At 38.6% G+C, this 23,065-nt stretch overlaps 1 protein-coding gene across 2 annotated transcripts in view; it reads right to left on the reverse strand.

Annotated features, from left to right (window-relative positions):
- TPK1 (thiamin pyrophosphokinase 1) overlaps positions 1 to 23,065 on the reverse strand; it is a 291,157-nt gene that overhangs the window by 156,047 nt on the left and 112,045 nt on the right. The gene's annotated exons all lie outside the window — the stretch shown is intronic.

Below are 23,065 nucleotides of genomic sequence, written 5' to 3' on the forward strand. Positions count from 1 at the left end.
GAAAGAGTAGGGAGTCAGGAGGGCCAGGGTTACTTTCAGATAAGGACCCAAAGGCACTTCCATAGCAGACTACTTAACTTTCTTCTATGTAACTTTTTAAAAAAAAAAAACCACATAATTTCAATATGAAACCTTTAATGGTTTAGCTAGCTTACAAAGAGAAAACAGCACTATTTCTCAGCAGTTTTGAGACAGATCCCAGCTAGAGGATTTATACAAATTGGATAAAGGCTGAATGTTAACTGAACAGTTTTATGAACTCCCAGGATGCTGGGCTGGAAAGTAGGGGGGAGAAAAGGACAGATTCCTGCAAGTTTGACATAGTTTCAAGATACACCAATAAATTTGTAGTCACCAGTACCATAAAGCAGTAATGGATTCTTATCATAGACATAGATTAGAAAAATAAATAGAAGCTATTTAAACTCTTGAGGCTCTCATGCTAAGTAAGCAAAACTGTGCCTTTTGCCTTTAAGTGATCCATCTAATAGACACAGCTTAATTCAAGAAGCAGTATTATTTTTCAATATTCAACACTGATGAACAGTGTATTAAATTTAAAACATCAGAATACTTGCTTCTTTACTCACTCACTTTTAGAATGCAGTGTGAAGTGTTAAATATGCCTTTTTACACAGTTATGAAAAAGAAAACAAAAAAAACCAAACAAAAACTCAGGTAAAGCCATCGCACTTCATCAGTACATAATAAGAAAAATGTGCTGCCTCTTTAAATAAAATGCTCTGGCATAACTGCTCAGTTCTATCCTTAATTCAAAGTTACAGTTTCCTAGTACTATTGACTTTTCTTGTGATATAGCTCCTTTAGCACATAATTGTCTGCAATTAACCTTTTTTAAACAAATGTTAACATCAGAGATATGAACATTTAAAGGCAGTATCTGTGTACCCTTTGGTTTCTTCAGTTACCAAGCAGAAAATAATCCCACACAGACAAAGCATATGTGTCCCAGCTGCATAATTGTGAGGGCACACAGTGGGTTCCCCATGTGTTTTCTTCACTGCTAAAAATAAATTTCAAAATGGGTGCCTTTTACCCTGGACTAACACACACACACAAGATACATCCCTCTAGGAAAGAAGTTCAGTAAAGATAAAATGCTGCAGACTGAACATGAAGCAAAGTCACTAAAGTCAACTTTGACTTTTGTAAGCCTCTACTAGTTGGGAATACAGGAGACAAAACTCTCTAGCAGTACTTCAAGATATATATTAAAATCATAGTTTAACAAAAGAACCCCAACAAACAGAAATTAATTCCCCCAAATCCACGTTTGCTAACTGTTAAGGTGCACTTTCAGCTTGCCCTCTTGACTGTCAGTCTTGACAAGAAGGATAAGTGAGGGTTGTCCTCATCAGAAAGGTTTTAAGTCTGTTTAAATCTGTCAAAAGTACACTGTTATCTGCTGTGAAGATCAAAGTGCCTTTTTAACTGCCAGAGACATGTACAGCACAAGTAGATGCCATTTATATATTTTCTTAGAGCAGCATATTCAGATGCCCCAACTAGCTGTACAGAGGTGAGTTCCAGGGGAAAGGAGAAATGTCAGATTGTAAGATATATTCAGAGTCAATGTCTATTCAATCTATAAATACCTTCATGGTTTTATCTTCAAGGTTACCAAACATAAGCATCACACTCAGAAGCCAAACACTAATACCAGTAAAATTAATGAACTTCAAAGTGACCACAGAAAAGAATTTTGCTTTGATTCATCTTGAACAGATTCCACTAATGATTCCATAACTTCTTAGTATCATCAGGCCTTTAAAAAACATCTAACTCACAGTCCTTAGCTCCTTCACTCTCTACTTCCCAATCAAGACTGTCTTGAAGTCAGTAAGCTTACTTTTTCTTACTCCATGATTCACATCACTGTTATTTCAAACCCCAAAGCCTCTAAAGCCTCCCTTATCACTATACAATATTTGTATTAGGGTTGCACTGACAAGGATGTGTTAGTACTGTATGAAATTTGGAAAGAAACAAGAAGAAGAAACCCCTCAACAATTGCCCATGTGTTCTTCAAAGACCTTAATAAATCGTGTTTATTATGCAATTGCTTACACAGAACATAATTTCCCAACAGCACTTTGCACACTCCAATAAATCTGAATGTGGTTTAACAAATTAAAAAAAAAAAAGGGGGAAAAAAATGGGAGGAGGTACAATAACAGTACTGCAGACCCCAGTTTAACAAAGAAAGCAAATATCAAGCCATACACAGACAACCAGAATTCTTCCCACAGACTACTAGCAAAACTGTGTAATACAGTCAAACAGTTCTGTGGTTAAAAGTACTTGGATTATTTGGCAACCTTGAAGAACAACCTCTTTTTTCCTTACTTTTTAAAGAGCTTAGTATTAAAGAGCATATAAATATTATTTCATTTGCAAACCCTATGATTTAAAGAAAAAGATAAAAGTGTGTGAAGATATGAAGGCAGTAATGCATTCATTTATGCTTGCCTGGTATGCAGTGTCACCTTGCAAATAATAAAAAAATATCTGAAATAAATTGGAGAACATATTACCTTCAGCTCAAACTGCTATGCAAAGCACACATCAGGGGGACATCTTCTGCAGGGGACACCAACTCTTTCCAAATATCATTACAAATAACAAGCCATTTACACCCTGCCTCAAAATCTTATCCCTCAGTGACAAAGATGAGTGTTAATGACAGCTACAACTGTTGCATTTTTGTTTTAATAGTCAATGTTTGAAACTTTTCTTCAGTTACAATTGATACAGTACAAAGTGAAGTCATACTCCAATATTTAAGAACTTCTCACTTGTTTTCCATGGTGCTGAACATCCTCCTGTGTTCAGGTAGGTACATGTACTTCATGAAAAACCCAGTGTGCACAGGACAAGCAACTCCCAGAGTGTTGCTAAGTACCTGTGCCTTTGTTTTCGTTACTCACAGACTGAAGTGTTGCTTAAAATAAAGGATGTGTATGATCTTAGAGCCAATTAAAGCTTAAGCTATTCAGCACGACTCAGCATTTCACAGGCTCAAGCACTATGTTTTGCTGTTGGATCCTTGGCAAAAGGAATTTAGTAAAAGAGAGTTGAGCTGTGAGTTTTCATCCTGCACAGGGTTCAGGGTAGCATATTAAATCAGTGGGAGAATAAGTTCCAGTGCCTCAGCATGAGTCACTCATAAGCACATGATTTTGAAAGGTGGGAAAGCATAAGTACTCTTTTGGAAGCGCCAGACTCTAGTCTTCTAGGACCTAAGACCAAAGGAAAGGGGAGAAGATGAGCACTGTAATCTCTGACAAATGAGGGGATCTGACTCACTGAGAAGATAGAAGCTGAAGAGACACCCAAAACTGTTTTTCCTGCTTTCATGTCAAAGCAACAGATGGCAGAATTTTTCTAAAAAAAAAAACCCAAAAAGCAAAAACAAAACAAAACAAAAAAACAAACAAACAAAAAAACCAAACAAACAAAAAAACCAAAACAAAACAAAACCACAAAAACAAAAAAAAAAGAAAATCAGCCATTACGTTAGAGGAGGGGAAATGGTTTATTAACATTTTATACTGCATGTGAAGAGTCAATAGGATGGGATATAAAATGTGGTAAACTTAGGCCAAAGCAGTCACAAACTACACAAAATGAAATTTAGAAAATACTCTCAAAAAGGTGGCACTAGAAGCTATAGCTGGCTCAGGGCTTCTTTATGGAATGCCACCAAAGTTGGATTTTGCTGCTCCAAGGTGAGAGCAAACTTTTCCAAGACAAGACAAACAATTTCTCCTCTTTCCCAGAAGAGCTAGAAACAGGCAGATTATACTTTTCCACCTAATCAGACAGTGACTAACAACACCTCTAGTATGGCTTGAAAATTCATTATACGATTTTAAAAGTCAGTTTTGATGACTAGTATTCAAACTCCAAGTGCCCTTCCTATGAACTTTCACACCACTAAGAACACTTAAAAGTCAAGTAAACCAAACAGTAAGCAGTTAGGCGTGAAAGATGCTCACTAGAGATTTCCTTGCTTCCCTTAATTTACTTACTCTCTCCTGAGTAGCTTAAGTATCTCCTGCCCTGAGCTTAGCATCTGTTCACATACTTCCAAAACCAGTGAAGAAGACCTGTGCAGGGTAGGTTGAGTTTGAAGAAGCCCTTTGCTTCTTCAAGGCTTGAAACTGCAGTAAGTAGCTTGCACCAGAAATCCTTTAGTCTTTTCTACATCATGACTTGTGAGTGCAATGAGAAGAGATTTATCTCCTTACTGAGCAATCTGTTCCAAGCAGGCAAGGAAAAATCTGTAGGTTTTCAAAAGTTTTAATTATGCTTCTCCTGTTTGGGCCTGCATCTTCTTCTCTGATTTCCACCTACATTTTATAGATTGATTTTTTGTTTCATGGACAGAAAAGAGACATCTCTACACTTATCAATAAGGAGGAAGATCAGCCATAAAAGGTAAATTGCCATACAAAAACTTGTTAAAAAAACTACCTATGCAGAAGGCAAGAAGTCTTAAGGAGGAAACCAGAACATCTGATTACAATGCAACTTCTGAAAGGCAAAGTTGATTCCACACAATGTTTCCTATCCTGGGTTCTGATTGCCTGCAGAGCAGTCACTGATCAAACTTCTGACTCTTTTTTATTTTTTTGGAGGATGTGCTTGAGTACTTTAAATACATTAATATAATTTCTTTAGGTTCTGAGGCCTTACACTGATAAGGTACATAACATTTTGCAGAGAAACATCCTATTGAGGATCCTGAAAGTACTTGGACTACACAGAGGGACAAAACATATTACTCAATATTTTTAGGGAATGTGAGCCCATGAAGCAAGAAATGGAGAAAAGACACACAACAGCGGACAGCTGTTTGAAGTCTGTTGTCTCTGTATGGCTGAAATCAGGTAAATCACTGGGAGGGAGAAGTTTTAATAAACCTTTTGCTGCTGACCACTGCTGTAGCTTCTCTGGTGTTGACAGAGAACCAGGATATTCCACTGGAGCATTAGCATTTCAAAAGGTACCTGCACCTCTTGCCTAGCACAGCACAGCAGCATTAATTAGAGAGACAGCAGAAGATAAATGTGCATACAAAATGAGAGTTGGGCTCTATTTGATGCTGCGTAACCTTTACCAAAAAGCATCCTCACTTTCATCAGATAAACTCAAGGGAGTATTCTCCCATTTCTACACAATTTAGCTGTACAATGGATGACCCTATTTAATTTTCTGAAACTCGTGATTTAGACAACAATGTATTGCAAAGTTTAATAGAAATTCTTTTAAGGTTCACACTGATTCAAAAGGTGAAAGGTAGGCCTTGAACTCTAAAGGAATCCAAGGAAAACTATTTAATATACCAATGTCCCTGTCTTCAGTGGGCTGGAGCATCACAGCTGGGTAAGGCAGCTGGAAGAGATGCTACTCACTTTCATCCTTTTTTTGCCTTTCTTACAGTGTCACCAACTCTACAAAGTACCAGGGCCATATTTTAGTTAGCAAAGTCAGAAGGTATGAATACACACAAACAGTTCTCTCTTTTACAAGTAAGATTGTAAGTATTTCAAAGACCATTTTCATGAGCACAGATGCAATTAAAATGCCTCTGATAAAGCTCTAATTAAAGAATAAACCCACTTTTTTTATAGTTACCTGACATATGGATGAAATTAAGAAATAAAATAAAGCTGCTAGTCTCATGTATCAATAAATCTGCCTTCTGATCACAGCCTGATGTACTTAATTGAAATATTTTTTCTAACAAGGTTTTATTTGTTCTACATTTTTAAGGGATAAAGAATGAGGAACTGATGAAATGTGTTCATCTAATGAAAAATCAGTTCTCTTGACATTTTCTTCTGTAAAACGTTTAAACTGCTATACTAAAGAGTCAATTCATACCTATGCTCTGCACCTTAAGAGATGCAAAAGAATGTTTGATTGACAAGGACTTGCCAGACTAAATTTATATTTCTTTCCACTGTTCATTAGTGAACAAACCTATATGTAAGGAAACCTAGTAATGTAAAAAACCTGCTGCAGTTTCACCCTGGCCATTATATGGGTTGCCTGCTTTCCCAAAGACTCCAGAGTACAAGGAAACGCTATTCTAGCTGTTAACATTCTCCTTTAGGTTAGTTGCAGTCAGGTTCCTCCTCCTGGCAGTCAGCACAGCTTCCAATGCCTCCCAAAAAAAGGGCCTTTTTACAAGTTAACCACTACCACCATAGGGAAGTTCCCTGCACATCCTCGGATGGTTTATCCAAAAAGGAGAGAGAGTAATTACACAGCCAGTGTAAGGGTAGGAAATATTCATTAGGAGGAAAAACCATAAATTTTGCACTGGCCAAAATACCATGTCAAATCCTGAAGTCCTTCTTGTTTCTCAGAGCTTCCTTAACCCCCTGAAAGCACCAGCTGTCACAGAGATACTCATATATAATATGAGTATCATATCAGATATAATCTTTTCCCATCTTCAGCTACTGTCCAAGGCTGGAATAACTCACCAGTAGCTACTCAAGCTAAGATAACTTACAGAAGCTAAGGATATAGTTTATATTAATTATTTCACAATTTAGCCCATACCTGGTAAATATTAAAAGCATGAAGCAGGTCATCTCCTCTCAGACATTATCCCATACCTGTGTAGGGGCTACCAAGGACACACTGCACTCATTTACCTACCCAAATTTCACCTGCTGCTTATTAAACTAATCTTAACAAGGAAACACTGATCCTAAGCACAACATACAATGGCTTTCATAATCACAGGAATGATCATCTAGTTCCAGTCCCCCTGCCATGGGAAGAGACACCTTCCACTAAATCAGGTTGCTCAGAGCCCCCTCCAACCTGGTCTCGAACAAGTCCAGGGATGATAAATACATCAAGGCAGCAAATTTCTGCACGAGGTCAAGGTCTGCAGGTAATACTCTTTCAGATCACATTAGTAGACCTCTACCGCTCAACTATAGATATCACTAATAAGCACACCAGGAATCTGCATGCATGTGCTAAAATCCTTACTAGGTCCCAATCCTTCAAATCCAGACACGTACAGCCTTGCCTGGCATATGTAACCAGCATTTCACCCCTCCAGGGAGAGGGAAGCTCTGTATCAGCTCCACCTGAAACTAGCACAGCTACATGCAACTCAGCTGGTGAGTCAGAACCCACAAGAAGTTCAGTGCAAAACTCAAGCTCAGAAACAAGTTCATGCTCACATTCAGACTTGGTAGCTCAGAAGAGGATATAAAATAAAGTTGTTATATTTTGCTACATTTAAAACTGAGCACATCATCTTTGCTAGGAAAAAACCAACAATAAAAAAACAAACCACAAAGAAACCCTAGCCCCCCCCTCCAAAAAAAAAAAAAGTGCAAGCATGACCAAGAGAAATGAAAAGGGCACTGTGAAGGGTCTTCAAGGCTACATTGAGAACTCGGCTGACTGAAGTGTATATAAATCTGAGCTAGCTTTAAAACAGCTCAGAGACTGGTAGTAGAGTAGCTATGATGGCAGCGCTTGCTGTGCTGCTGTGTTCATTTCCGGAACAATGCCAGCTTTGTAGTTTAGAGTCTTAACTCTGCTTAAGAAACAAATGTGTATGTCTGTCCATCGCCTCTCATCGCCTTCCTGACACCCCCCTCCTCCCGTCTATTAGTCAGACTAGGGTGCTGCAGTGTATTTTCAGTAGGACAAGTAGGTATGTGCCACTACTGCTTTAATCTTTCAATACCCAGATTGTAGCTGGGACCACCTACCAAACTCCTCCTGCCTGTGACTTAAGTTGGCTGTCCTTATTAATGTTCCATCAAAAGCAAGGAAATCATACTATGGAGGGAAGGCTTGAAGAGAACCTGAGCCAGTCCTCCTTGCAGCATTTAGTCTACTGCCATTTACAGCACAAATAATAATGTTTAGATAACTACCTACCTGACAGATATCAAATCCAGGCAGGTCAATGGATAGATTTGGGCTTATTTATAAATGGCAATCACAGAAAAAACCTACACACACAACTGAGGCATTAGAAACATTAGAAAAGTACACATGATATTACAGAGTTCTCCGTCCTCAATCTCTCCCCTCCCCAGTCCTCCTCCTTTCTCTCTTTTTGTCTGTGAGGGATAAAACTACTCTCAGACAGAAAACACCTCATTGTCAATAAGTAACACATAGTCCAAAAAAGCCCTGTCTTGGCCTCTGAACAAGTAATTTTCTATCAAGTAGAGTAGCTGATAAGAAATTTAATGTAAACTCTGGTGCTGTTGGTGCCCTGCTTATTATATTAAAAAAAAAAATTAACAATACACCCATATGAACTTCACAATTTATTATGATTAAAAAACCCTTAACTACTTTTCTACTAAGTTCTATTATTGTCATTATCATTTCGACTTAATCTTTTATTAAATTTCAACACACTAATTAACTTTTCTTGTAGGATGAGAAATAGATCTTAAGGACACAGATCTACCCATAAATAACACAAACGCAATGATGAGCTCTTATTAAAAGCTACTCCCATCCCATACAGTGATAGTAGTTGTTCTTCAGGGAAGACGTTCAGTGGTCTAATACCCCTGCTACCATCTGCACCACGTACGGTACAAAGAAGGGAGAGGAAAACTCTGAGCGGATGCAGCACTGGAAATGCTTTCGAAAAGACTGGGTACTGATGAGCTGTGAATCAGACACTCTGAATCAGTGTATAGCGAGGTGCTCTGGGAGTAGCCTGAAGATCACCACAGGTGACATGACACGTAGCCATCGTTAGAGATGTCATTCAATAGAAGAGTGAGATTCTGAATGACAGTGTGGCCCGTTCCCTCGGTGTAAAATTCACTACTAGATAATTTTTTCAACACATTTTAATACCAGCAGGATATTAATTCATAGGTGGATAAGTTTTTGAAAAATAAAGTTAGGAAGTTTAAACCTATCTGTCTGATAATGAGGTAAGAGACCCATATTTTATTTGAATGGCAGAAAAACTGTCACTGAGGTTACTTTTGTAATTGTCCTTGGAGAGCAAGTCCTCCTGAAGATTAAGAGAGAATTCTATTTCATTATTAAGCAAAGCCATTGCCTAAATCCTAGACTGTTAAATACCTGCTAAGTTCTGATGCAAAACAAGCCTGTACCAGACAGTTACAGCTTAAACAGCTAGTAACAAACTGGAATTTGGACTTACAGACTGATAAAAAGGCACCAAGATTTTGGACCATTCCCACCTTCAAATTCACCTCCATGCACTCTAGGAGGTGCAGCACACCCACTCCAAGTTCAGGGATCCCAAAAGTGTTTCGGACAATGTGGCTCCCTAACTCCATAAAACACCACCTCCTTTGCCTAGGTCCATGATAGAGAGGGTGGTGGAGAACACAAATTCCCCTCTCAGAGCCACCAGGTCACAGACAGGTCCAAGGCCTGAGAAGGGGAGGCTGCGGCATCCATGAGCCGATACAGCATTTCCAGAGGCCAGGCTGTGGAATCAAAGGGCAATTTCTTTTCAGTTGTACTCCTGGCTGATGTTGGTACATGGAAGAGCTCATGTAAGGTAGAAGAATTCTCAACTTTTACAGAATTTCACAAAATGCAGGTTCCTAGATTCATGCCTATGCTTTGTCTACCCCAAGAATGAGTAGATATGAGCAGTGTTCCCCATTTCTTTCTTTTACAATGTGGGGAAAACAGTTTACAAATGCAGCTTTCAGATGAGAAAAAAAGAAAAATTAAAATTGCTTTTAAAACACATAAGTAAGGAATTAAAGCTACAACCTGCTAGTATAACTCATGCTTTTGGCCTCTAGATTACTATAATATGTTTACAGATTAAAATAATTCTCTCTTCAGAGGTAATGGAGGGGACCAACCTAGTGTATGAATGCCTAAATCAGCTAATTTACAAAGAAGGTTGGGGGAAAACAATAAAGAAAAAACCACATTGGATTGACAACTTGCCTGTGGTCCTGAGCCAAGATCATGCCTGATACAGTTGAACAGGCTGAAACACTAAACCTCAGAAGCACAAGAACTGAAAGGGAAATTTTGATGAGCTCTTAAACAGGGTCATGAACATGATTGTATTTCTGCTGGCGCTACTAAAAGAAGTCAAAACTTGCCACGACTTTTCCAGTGTGAAGGTAGCAAAGAAAGCACTTTCCCTTCTGATTAAAAATGTGATCCTGCAGAATGGGGAAGGCATCACCCTCCTGATGAAAGCCCTCTGCAGTATACTGGGAATGCTATTAGAGTTTTTGAAACCACTCCTAAGGTGTATTATGATCACATATATGCATGACAGTACTGACCACTTAATCCCTGTTCTGTCATAGGCAAGTTGGAGAATAAAAATTACACTGACACACAAGGGTATTTTATGATAGAATATGAAATAAAACAATAAATTTGCAGATGATTTTGGCTTTGCCTCATGCTACTGCATTATACACTAAATATTACTGGCCTCTCATTCATTACTATTTAATTACAACAGAATACCTTTCTTTCAGACTTAATTAACCTCTGAAAGGAGTTTGTAACCTTGGGACCCTCCTGTGCATTTGCAACGTGCTGTTAGAATATTGCTCTGCCTGGAAACACTTCCTTTAATGCCGAGATTTAATGAAGTGCACAGGTTTTTACAGGGAACACACAAAATACAAGAACCCTGCATGTGGTCACTTAATGAACAAGAGCAAGAGCATATCAATTAGAATCATAAATCAATACTAAATTAACATTAAAATATGCCACAAGAGTTTCCCTAGAGGGGAGGCTCATTACAGTAAACATGATCATGAATGCTCTTCCCTATTACTTTCACTGTGGGGCAGAGAAGAGTGACTAAGGAAATGAGGAGGGATTTGTCCATTAAATTCCTATTTGTTTAAGCCAGCAAAAGCTTAAGTATCCCACCAAGCCAAAGAACAGTGTAGCACAGTTCCAGCTCCTGTCTTTGTCAGAAATTGCTGTTCACTCTGAAACACTTTGACTCTGAAAGGAAATCGGAGTGCAGTAACCTTTTCGTTAGACGAGAGGCAGAACCACAGCTCATGCAGTCACTTTCATTGCTTTGTTGCAAAGCTTCGAACAATGGATCAATGTTGGCCCCTTGATGCCAATCAGAGCAGACTGGTGCTTGCAGAGTGGGCACTGGTTCAGTAACTCACTTGCTAGCAATGTTAACTCTTCAAAATGGATTCTTCACCATCCTGAGAATTCCCTCTGAGAGCTAAAAACCCCATCAATCTCCTCACAGGATTCTATCCTGTACAAACCATCACCAAAATCACCTTATGCACCTTATGCTTTCTTTCTTCCTGCAATTGAAAGCATTAGAAAGTAGAGATATTGACATACACATCTGTCACTTCCTTAATTACAGGTATTTGCTGTCAAACCTCACAGATGATGTTTTAGCAATAAAACAAAGGCACTGAATTTTTTAGTGACTCTTTTTCAGGTGTCTTTTTGGGACAGTCTGTCTTTCACCACTCAAAATATCTTCATGTGCAAGATTCCAATCTGATCTGTCACCACTATTTAACATGTCTGCTGCAGCTTATAGAATTAGAAAACATCAATCCTCCCACAGGTACTGCTGGAAATTGCAGAGGAATAGAACATTTTTGCCTTTACTGCCATAAAGCCTTCCTTTCTTTCTTTCTTGATATAGAATAACAGTTGCTCTACTGGAGTTCTTAGCTAGGTTTATTCAAGAGACTTTTCTCCTTTTCAACTTTAGTATCAAAACCAGTTTCATTCTGTTCCCACCTTTTCTTCCCCTCAAATTTTTGCCTTTTTTAGATTATGTCCATGCCTAACCTGTTTAGACCCTCCAAAGACCAAGGCAAAAACCCTGCTGACAAAGAAACTGAGATATTCAGAGTTCTGTTGCATCAGCATATAAAGACTCCACGATTCCAAGCCCCTGCAGAGTGACTTCATTACTGTACAGAGGGGATGACAACCAAAGGCACTGCTCTCTGGCCCAGAGCTCAATGTCCAGCACTCTGAACAAGGTCATTGGACTTGTAACACACACCAATTGCAGAAACAATCAATCAATCAATCAATTAACCACTCTACTACCCACTCACATGCTTAAAAAAACACCAAAGAACAAAAGGCAACCTAAAAATCCTACTAGCCTCATACAAACTGTTTTGAGCTACACCCACATATCAGTCTCTCTTTTATGCTGAAAAAAAAGGGGAAGTCCAAAGGCGTTGCAATTGCTACCCCCTGTGTCATTGTTTTGTGCACCAAGCACTCTAAAATATACCTTTTCTAACCCACTGATCCTTATCAAACTTCTTTACTGGCATCCTATTAGGTCTTGCCACACTAATAGGTTAATCCAGTCTCAAGCTGCAAATCCCTAATATTGTTTTCACTTAGACAATCACTCTTACTTATGCACAACGCTAATAATGAATAAATGAAGGGGAACAGTTACACAATTATTTATTGCTTCTATTATTTTTTTGTTATATGCCAGACACCTTTTACATGGAGATCAAAACACTTAGAAACACACTGAAGAAAATAAAGACCAAACTGCACGCACACTTGTACTCTGTCTGATCCAAAACATCTTATCTACACATTCAGTCATGTAACGTGAGTACCTTCAATTGCCCACTCAGCTTAATTTCAAAAGAAAGAAACTTGTTCCAGCTGCAGTTTCTTAACCACTAGGGAAAGGTAGAGAGTTTAAGAGTCAAGCAGTTTGTGTAGGTGGGATATCCGTCAAGAGCTAGTAGTCCAAAAATAATGTATTGCTACAGGATGAATTTCATTCCTGGTGTTACTGCTACTATTCTAAATATTTTGATCACTGTGTAGGCATTGCAAAGTTATTCCAAATACAATAAGCAGTAGTAATTTCCAACTATTGCCAATGCTGGAATCAGAGTAACAGATGCCCAAACAATATTTATACAGCTAAAATGTTTTTTGTTTGTTTGGGGATTTTTTTGAAAGCACAAGGGATAAAAATGGATTATGTCTCAGTCTCTGGAAGACCTGGTTACTGACAAAGTAGCAGTAAGAATCTTGCTCTTGCTCCATCCACTTCACAGGCTGTTGGAATGATATGAGGTTGCTGAAAACGTTAGATCCAGCTGTGGTAGTTTCCCTGTTTGCAAACACAGTGCGAGAATTCAGGGCAATGCACTGGGAGAATTTAATTGCTTAGACATCTAGAGCCTCATATCATCCCAACTAAGTCAACAGAAGATCCTGAATTTGTACAAAAGGTGATCTGGGTCCCTATTCAGCAAGCGCAGGCCTCACATGTTTCCATGTTATGACAATAAAGAAAAAATCCCTAAGTAACACTAAAAAGAAAGCGAAAACAAAACACAGCTTTTAGCTTGTGTTAAAAGCTTTAACAAGCTTCCATGGAATCTCAGTTCCCCTCATTCAAAATCCTGAAGAAAACCACAACCTAATTTCTAGCAGGATCTCCACATTGCATGGCCAGAGAGAGTGATAGAGATAGTGACAGAGATAGTCACTGGTCAGTCTTGGGTTGTTTTTTCTCTCTCTAGAATGAAACATAAATTTCAACCATGTTCAGCTGTATTCATTCTCAAGTATTATTTGTCTGACCCTTCTTAATTTGTAGTCAGTTTAATACCCATTGCTATTCAGAGAAATAAACAAGGACATTGCTCTATAGCAAATAAAAGCTGTGAGCTTCTTACTTGAATGCTTCTCTTCCTTAGCCCACTTCAGTACTTTCTTTATACATTATGTGCATATGTCCCTATTTGAGCCAAAAAGAGCTATTGCAGGACAGATGTATGTGCTTATTCTGAATGTGTTCATGATCAGACTGTCTCACAACATACAGGTATTTTGGTGGTATTCTGAAGCTGTCATCTAGGCCTTTACCTACTGCTCTCTTCTCTCATCTCTCTAAAGTTCACTCTTCTAGTCATATCCTTGCAGTGCTAATCTGTTCTTGAGGTGCTGATATGTACACAAGTGCTTACAAAAAGATAAGCAAAATGGAAAATATTTGCAAGTAAAGGCATTGCCCACAGCATACAGAACATGCTCACTCTGGTATCAGAAGCCATCTTACTGCCTTAATGCATGTTTTATCCAAAACACTCCCTATTTCATAGTTGAGTTAATGAGCCAGAGCTGAATGATGTGCTGACACTGATCCAGGCTTCTGCAGAGACACCAAAACCAGTTTGCAAATAGACTCTGGACTTGCTTGTATGGAATGTCCCACATAGGTAAAGAATTATCATGAGACAATCCCAGTGGGCGTTTATGCATTTCCATTTATTTTAAGACACTCAGTAATCTTGGGTCCAATCTACCTGCCATATGATCAGACATTCTGCTCAATTATTTGGCATCAATAGGCAAGGTATTCCCATGGAGCTTGTATCATTTCCAAATGCCTTTTGACTGTCTTTTAATATTAATGCCTGATGTATTTTCACTTGTTATCCAAAACAGATCTTTCTTCCCTTGCTCTAAAAATCAGTATTCTCTACATTTCTCTATAATTGACATTCAGTATGGTTTTCAGATATATTGACTAAAACTTTTTTTAAAAAAAGCCTGCATGCAAGACAGAGACAGCAAATTATCTCTCTCTCTCTTTTTTAATTATTTTTTAATATGACCTAGACTTTACATCACTTTTTCTCTCCAATTTTGCAAAAATAAAGCCCAAATAATAAGGCAGGTAGTATGGTGGTTGCAGAAGAGTATGCATGCCAAGGAGTGTGATTTTTGTATGAATTATAAGTTAAAGGAGAAGATTTGAGTTTCTCTGAATATAAACATATCCAAGAGCAGCTTTGGAGGTACCACCATACACATTATCTACATGCTTGAGCAAATTATTTCTGATAGCAGAACAAAACTTGTTCTGTGACGTCTCAGGGCTCTAAATTTTTAACAAGGATAACCCTCATGTCTTAAATTATGGAATTTGTAGAGCTGCCTGGCAACCTTACCTAGTCCAACTTTCAATCAACCAATGATTAATTGATGCTTAGCCCTTCGTATAGATGGCTTTGCAACTGGTTCTGCAGTTTTTGCTCGATGGTTTGTCCTTGTCAAGAGATAAACATCTCTTGACCCTAAACAGTGAATTTATTAAATATTCTCATTTATCAATTGAAATAAGCAGCCTTGGTCATAGTCTGAGAACACAGTTCCTCGTTCTTGATAGCATTTCCTGTGAAAACAACAGTGGCACAAAACATTTTTAAATGAAAAACTGAAAGAGTACATTTGTAAAATGGAAACACCCTTGGAATACAATTACATTTAAAAACAAATCTTAGCAGAATAACTAGGAAAAATAGTTTAAAGATGAATGGATTTATATTCTAAAGTTTTACTTCTCGTTATATTCTACAATGCATATAGTCCCCCCATTTGCAAGCTTCTGGCTTCACTAAGCACTAAATTTTAACAGATTTGAAGTATACAATCATCTGTTCTCAAAATAATGGTGCCCATTTGAATGCAAATTGTTAAAAGTCAGAACTTCTGGCTTTCACATATTCATAAAAAGAGAGCAGAGTGTACCGAAGAAAGAGAATAGGAAAGAAAACCAAGCAATAAGCACCCAGAATATGTTTATGCTCCAACAATCACTAATAAGTTTACCGAAAGAGCATTTTAGAGACAGCAAAAACTAATCTGAATAATTTATCTATGGGTATTTTTTGTGTTCAATCCCATTAATTATGTAATATTCTGTGATTTGAAGTCACCTGGAAGGGACTATACCTGCTCTTCCCTGGAATTTTCTAGGCTACTAAAAGAAGACAACCAAAAAATGGGTGCTATAGCACTAGTAATCCCTCCCTAAATCTCTGAAGTGCATCAGTGCAGATTAGTCAGCTTCAATATCGTTTCTTAACATACATTCATTTAAAGGCATTGATAGCACATAGATTTCTGTGTTCCTTATTGAACACTACTCTTGGTATTCTTCTCAGTCTTAACAGAGCTTCTTTCGACTCTAAGATCATTCTTGCCACGTTAAATAAAAAATTTTGTATTTTAAATTTTAAAGGACAAGTACTATTGCAGCCTGCTTTGAGGCTTGTAAGAACTTTCTAGTTTCCCTTTGTTTCAAGTACAGGAAAACTCTCACCCCCCAGCCTGCCCCAAATGCCCGTAAAAACCATTGCTGCAATAAAAACAAGCATTGACTGCTTAATCCTGAACTTCTATTGATATTCAGGGATGCAAAAGAAACAAAGGCATACATTTCACCCTAACACCACGCACAGAGCCAACTTTTCCTGGATCTGGAGAAGTAGTCCTTAGGCACAACAAACCAAACCACTATAAAGTGCACTACAAAGAGCACTCTTTGGCCAGCTCAGGAGTCCTTTCCGAGCTGCTTGTTCCAGATGTGACTCAATGCATGGATATTTTATCACTGCAAAGTCCTAACTTCTAGCATTGGGGTGGCCATAAATGATTTTTACCATGCCATAAAGCCAGAAATCACCCAGATGGCAATGACATTCCTCTGCTTACAGTACACTAGGGGCACAGATACAGCTATTTGAAGAAGAAGCTGAAGCAGTACAAACTCTCTGATTGAAAGACTTGGGATTAATTGAAAGTGTCGCTATATTTTCCTTTCCTCAGCCCCTTTATTCCCTGGGCTTTTTTCTAGAACTTTTTTCTGGAGAAATTACGACCCTTTGTTTTCCTGGTTGGCAATTTAAAGTTGGCTTATTGTGCTCTTACTAGGATAGTGCAGGTTTATGGGTAAAGTACCTCACTGGCAGCCAAGACACCTGGTTTGTAAAGTTGAACTATCCATCTGTTTTGTATTTGTTCGTCACTCCATCTCCCCAGACTTTTGTCCTGGTCCTTCCCCTCTAGTCCTTAACAAGACTAGAATAATTGCAGAAAAGCAGTGTCTCCCATTTAATGTTTTTTGATGTGGCTGAAACAACAGGGTTCTAACGCCATCTTTGAATGGTATCCGAAAAGAGAAAGAAAATCTGTGGATTTATGCCACAGCATGCAAATCCCTAGAGTGCTCATGGAGATAAAGTCTGCTTCTACCTACTATTCCTTATTAAATACTAATCTCATGAGGAATGATACCTGGCTCTTTGATGAGCTCATCTTTTAACAAAGAAATATCAGAAATTTGGATGAGATCACGTCAACGAGGACAGCATTTTAGCCCTTCTTAAGAACTATTTGCCTGCATCTTAAAGATGACTGAGAATCTGATATGATTTCATAACTCACTGGATGACTTTGAGCAAACTGGAAACAAATTAGGGCCTGGCTGTTTTCTAAGGATTTAAAATTTTTTGTAAAGATTTTTTTTTTTCCTAAAGCAGGAAGCTGTGGATAGGAATGGTTTTTTCCTGAATGCTCCTGCATAATTTATTAGGATAAACTCAAGATCCTAATTCTGACCTTTAAATGCTGCTATAGTTTTCAGGTCAGGCAAAGATGTCTGATGAAAAAGATCTTCTTAAGCCATTTGACAAACAAAGCAGTGCTTGAGCTTTCAACTTTCCTGGCTTTTGGACTGTAATCCCTCAATTCAAAGAATCTTTCATCACTAAGCAGCAAAGGTGTTAGCTTTGACCTCACAGTTTCAGAGGCTAAATATTTTTTTTAAACATTACTGAAACATATCCTTATATCAACACAAATAAAGCACAAACTTCACAGGTATAACTATCTCACGTCCTCATATAAAATTAATAGATTTTCAAGACAAGAAAAGACCATTGTACTCTTCTAATATAACTCTTTACTCTGAAAATCTCATTCAATGTTTTCTGCATCAGTGCCCCAAATTTTGCCTGAATATAAGATAGCTTAAAAACAATACCCAGTTTAATCTGAAGAGTTCAAGCAAAGAATTCCTCTCAACTTACCCAGTTTAATCTGAAGAGTTCAAGCAAAGAATTCCTCTCAATTCTACATTAAGCTACATCAATGGCTAATTACCTTCATAAGTACCCTATTTCTAATCCAATATGGAACACAGCAAAGTATATATGAATTTCTCACTCTAATAATCCTCTTAGGGACCCATTTTTCCATGAGTGGAAGGTTATTCCGGAAACAAGAATGAAGATCTCATTTTACAGATGGGTTTTCCTAGGTGTTGCCAGGCTGGTGTTTTTTTCCTTGGTGGTTTTTTTTTTTTTGGTTGGTTGTTTGGTAGGCTTTTTTGGTTTGGTTTGGTTTGTTTTTTGGTTTTTTATTATCTTGACAATGGAGACACTGATTCTCAGGTAAGTCAAATGCGGTGTTAATTATAAATAGCCAAATGAAGTAGCCAATGCACTACTAACCCTCACTAATTGCTAAAATGCACTCATGAAGCCATCCAAGCAAACAGACAAACTCCACTATGAGTTATCTTCCCACCTTTCACGTAAGCTACTGTATGACTACTTTTTCCTCATGGAAGTTACAAAGTTACATTAGCTTAGTCTTCCTATTCAGAAGTTAAACTTACTGTTTAACTTTCAACCTTTGAGGCAAAATAAGCCCTGGGAAATGCATGCAGCAAGGGGTGTGGGGGGGGACATGATGAGTTAGAGATCTTTGTGCAGTTGCAGAACTACAAGCTTGTTGGGATCATGGAAACAAATGGACTGGGTGTTGCAAGGGGATGCAGGCTCTTCAGGAAGGACAAGTCGGGAAGGTGAGAAAGAAGAGTTGCCCTTTACATGAGAGGGCAGCTGGAGTGAATGGAGCTCTGCTTGGCGATGGATCAAGTTAGGCAATCTAAAGCCCAAGTGAAATTGCATTTGGCTAGAGATGTCAAAGATATAAACTGCTTGTAAAAAGATTATTTTGAGGTCTGTATTTGAAATTTAGAAGCTGGAAATGTTTACATCAACTGGAAATGTTTACAAAATTTGTTCCTAATGTTCAAACAGACGTGTAGAGCTTCTAGAAGCTGCCTCCATGCACATCCAGTTCAGAGAAGAATTATATAGTAGCAGCTGCATTTTCATGCAACACCTGAGTTCACCTCATGTATGTTTAATCTGTAGCAAATGCTACCATTTTCCATTTTCACTTCTGCTCTTATATTTTATGGAGTTCACAGAAAAAAACTGGAAGGGTAGTAAAAGTGATGTTCTCAGTGGCTGTAGGCAAGCTGACTTGTGTCATATAGTAAGTCTGAAATACTGAAATACTAAACAGAACCCCAGAAAGACAGTATTTGTCATGACAGGATTATCCTTCCTTCTTAAAGAGCTCACTGCCCCCCTCTTTAACCTGACACTCTTAACACTGCAAATCTGAGCAGAGGCTGGATGTGACATCTCTCTGGAAAACAGCATCTGAGACAAAAGTATTAACGATTGTTTGTAAAGGTGCTGATACGATGATAGTTTTCAAGGCATTTTCATCTTCATATACCCCAAAGCCAGTGACACCCAGGTACACTGATGCCTTAAGATTTTATCAGAAAGTCTTGAGAAAGAAGTTGCTGCAGTGTGGTACAGATAAGCCTAACTCTGAAGGGGATAACAATGTTTCATAGTGCTTCAAGAAAATACACAATAGGATAGGTAAGGCAGACAGAATAAGGCAGAGCAAAAAAACCCATAAAGATTAGTAACTCACCTTTAACTCTGATTAGCTGCAAATGTTCAGCAATCAAGAACAATTTTGCAATAATCCTTATTTCTAAGTTGGAACTGGTGTGAACAAATAAACCTCACATAGGTGGAAATAAGGAAAATAACCTTCCTGGGCTGTAGAGTCAGAGAGAGATAAGCAACAGGATTCTCTCCTTTTTCAGTCTTGCCTTTTTCCTGACCCCAACTCTGATAGCTCTCAAGGATGAGCCTCTCTGAGGGAAAGTTATCCTGCCCTTTTGGTTACTCTTCCTACCCCTCCTGCTCTACAAGGCATCTGTTTTAACATGGTTTATCCTTGTTAGTACTTATGAAGGTTTTCTTGGATTGTTTTTGTTTGTTTGTTTGTTTGTTTTTAACAAAAATAACCGCAATTCAGATTTGTTGAGCTAGTTTTTACAGAACTTTATGGGAAAACCAACCAAATGTCATAAAAATGACACCACAAACACAGATGAAGGCACAAAACACCTTATGTATGTTAATCCCATCACCCAAAGTCTCATTGCTAAGCCAGGCTGTGCAGCACTACAGAGAGGAAGGTGAGAACTTCCTTTGCTTGATGGGAATAGATGAACCACTTGAGCACAGAAGCAAGTCAAAATATCAGTGGAAAAAATAGGAAACAGATGGAGGCAGGGGAGGGTCTTGAATCACCCTTTCCTGCTTTTCCTTCAACAGCATAGGCCAACTTAATGACAAGCAAGCTAAAGAAATGTTCACATGGAGTAAGCCTCCTGTAGAGCATCTTGCCTGGCTTCAGCCACAGCACTTTTAGAACTAACTGAAGAGAGTCCAATAAGAGCAATAAGAAAAGATGACCAATAGAAAGACCAAACGAGTTGGGCACATTTTAGCCCAAAGCAGAGTAAGCTGAATGCATGGTCAGGGGGTCAGATACAGCTCTCATTTGAAGATTTTTAAGAACCACCTAACTTAGTTATGCATCAGGAATGGAACAGATAGATTTGTCTTCACCTTAAAGCAGAGGGAAAGTAGGATGGATCTCTTGAGGTAATTTCTAGCTCTAAATTTTTCTAGGATTTGGAAATGGACCCTTCAAAATAGCAACAACTATTTCACTGCCAATCGACCCCACCCCCTAGGGTTGGTTGTTGTCTTCCTGGCCTTGGATAAGACACATCACCAAGAAATTTCCCACCCTGGTGTGGCCCACTGATTATTACCTGCTACTGGTTTTTCAAGTGGATACCAAGGAGATCCTGACCAGAAGGCTGTGGAAATGTAAGAGGGACCTCAGGGTGGTGGGACAAGTCAGGGTGTTGGGACAAGTTGTTTAGCCTGGAGAAGAGGAGGCTCAGGGGAGACCTCATCACTCTCTACGACTCCCTGAAAGGAGGTTGGAGCAAGGTGGGGGTCAGTCTCTTCTCCCAGACAATCAGCAGTAGGACAAGAGGGCATGGTCATAAGCTCTGCCAGGGTAGGTTTAGGTTGGATATTAAACAGAAGTTCTTTACAGACAGTGATCAGGCATTGGAATGGCCTGCCCAGAGAGGTGGTGGATTCACCGTCCCTGGAGGTTTTTAAGACGAGACTGGATGTGGCACTGAGTGCCATGATCTAGTAATCACAGTGGGGTTGGATCAAGGGTTGGACTTGATGATCTCGGAGATCTCTTCCAACCCAGTTAATTCTATGATTCTATGACAACTAGTCAAGGGATCTGCAGCACCAGTTGTGTTCTTTTCTGTCCTGCCAGTTGCAGGGAATGTTGGGGTAAGAAACAGGAAAATTATGCAGATGAACATCTGGGTTCAAGACTGGTGTTAGCAGCAATATTTTGGTTTTTTCGATCATGTGTCAGTTTATATGACACTGAGTCTGTAGGAAACAAACGGGGTCCACCTGCCTTAAAAGGGTAAAAGGATCTTAGCTCAGGGGCTAGCAGGGCTCATTGAGAGAGCTTTTTATTTGAAAGGGGATGGAGACATAGCCAGGCTTGACAGAGATGAGTGACGACCCAAGTACCATAAGGACATTTAAGAGGGAATACCTCAATCAAGCTCAAGTATCCAAAGATGTAACTACAGGACAGGACTTTGGGGCATCCCTTTGCACTCCTACTGGCATATTGACACAATCAAATACCTCTGTAAATGCTTGAACACCAACACAGGCAGTATGGGGAACCCATTCTGTGATTCTGTAATATGAACTTCTCTCCAAAGGAAGACACTTGTGCAAACAGTCCCATATTGAAGCTGTTCCTTTCCCGTAATGTTATCATCTATTCCCATTCGAAAGGGTTCTTTGTACACTTTAGTATCATTGAGAATCAAGCTGAAAATATCAATCAAATTCTTTATTTATATCTCTTGGATATAATAATCACTCTAAAATTCAAGGACTATAGCTTTTTAGGGTTTGATAAAACACAATTAGATATCAGGGCTTTGAACAAAGTAGAGTTTTAAACAGAGGGTTAAGACAGCATTAAAAAATGATTAGCACGTCAGTAGAGTCTGAGCAGACAGGTCTTTAATAACACTGGATAGGGAGTTTAAAAGAAAATACTTCAGAGAAGTAAATGGATATTCTTTCCAGCAGAATGATTTCTTTAAGGAAAAAAAATCCAAATTATGCAGGTCTTTCGTTTTTTGTTTCAAAAGAACCAGTCTGAAGGTAAAATATACCTACCCAAAGCAATTAAGATGAGAACAAAGAGGAAAAGAATACTCCAAGGGCCAAGCACGTAAGACTGAAAGAACTATTCAGTCAAGGTATAATCATCCATTTTCCCCTGTATTATATTTATTTAATACAAACATAAAGGTGTGCAGAAGAGATGAATGGGTTACAGGGGAAGGTAAAGTGAAAGCTCTAAAATGTTGTTCTTTGGAGAGCATCATCATTATCAAAGAGAACTGTTTGCTGCAAGTCAGTCTTGAATTCAAACAGGCACCTGTTGAGTTGTGCATGGCTCTATGAGTGACTACTAGAAAAGGAGAAACAGAAGGTTACAGAAGGAATATGCTAAGACAGTAGTGCTTGCCAGACTCCAGTCTCTGTTTCAGCAGTAGTAGAACTTCAGCCAGACTTTTCAAAGGTGACAAAGAAAGAAATTTTTAGATAATTTCTAATTTTAGACTGGAGTCTTCCTCCCCAACTCTGGGCTTTACTGTGAAGGAGAGGAGGAAACCAAACTTCCCCTGGTCTCTGTCATACACTTGCCATGGCATGAAAAGAAAACCCTGTGTCAGATTTTGCTGTATGAACAAAATTGTTCATAAATTTGTAAGTTCTACCAAATGCCTGTCTCATTCCTTTGCCCCAAGAGTCAGTTCTATCAATTTATTTGCTTTTATGAAACTATTTATTTATGAATTCTTGCTCAAAACAACTGAAAATCCTAAAGACAAGCAAAAAGAATCCTTAGTAAGTTGAGT

Source organism: Myiozetetes cayanensis, unplaced genomic scaffold (genome assembly GCF_022539395.1).
Source record: "Myiozetetes cayanensis isolate MyiCay16 unplaced genomic scaffold, myiCay2020 scf1, whole genome shotgun sequence".
Taxonomy (NCBI): Eukaryota; Metazoa; Chordata; class Aves; order Passeriformes; family Tyrannidae; genus Myiozetetes; species Myiozetetes cayanensis.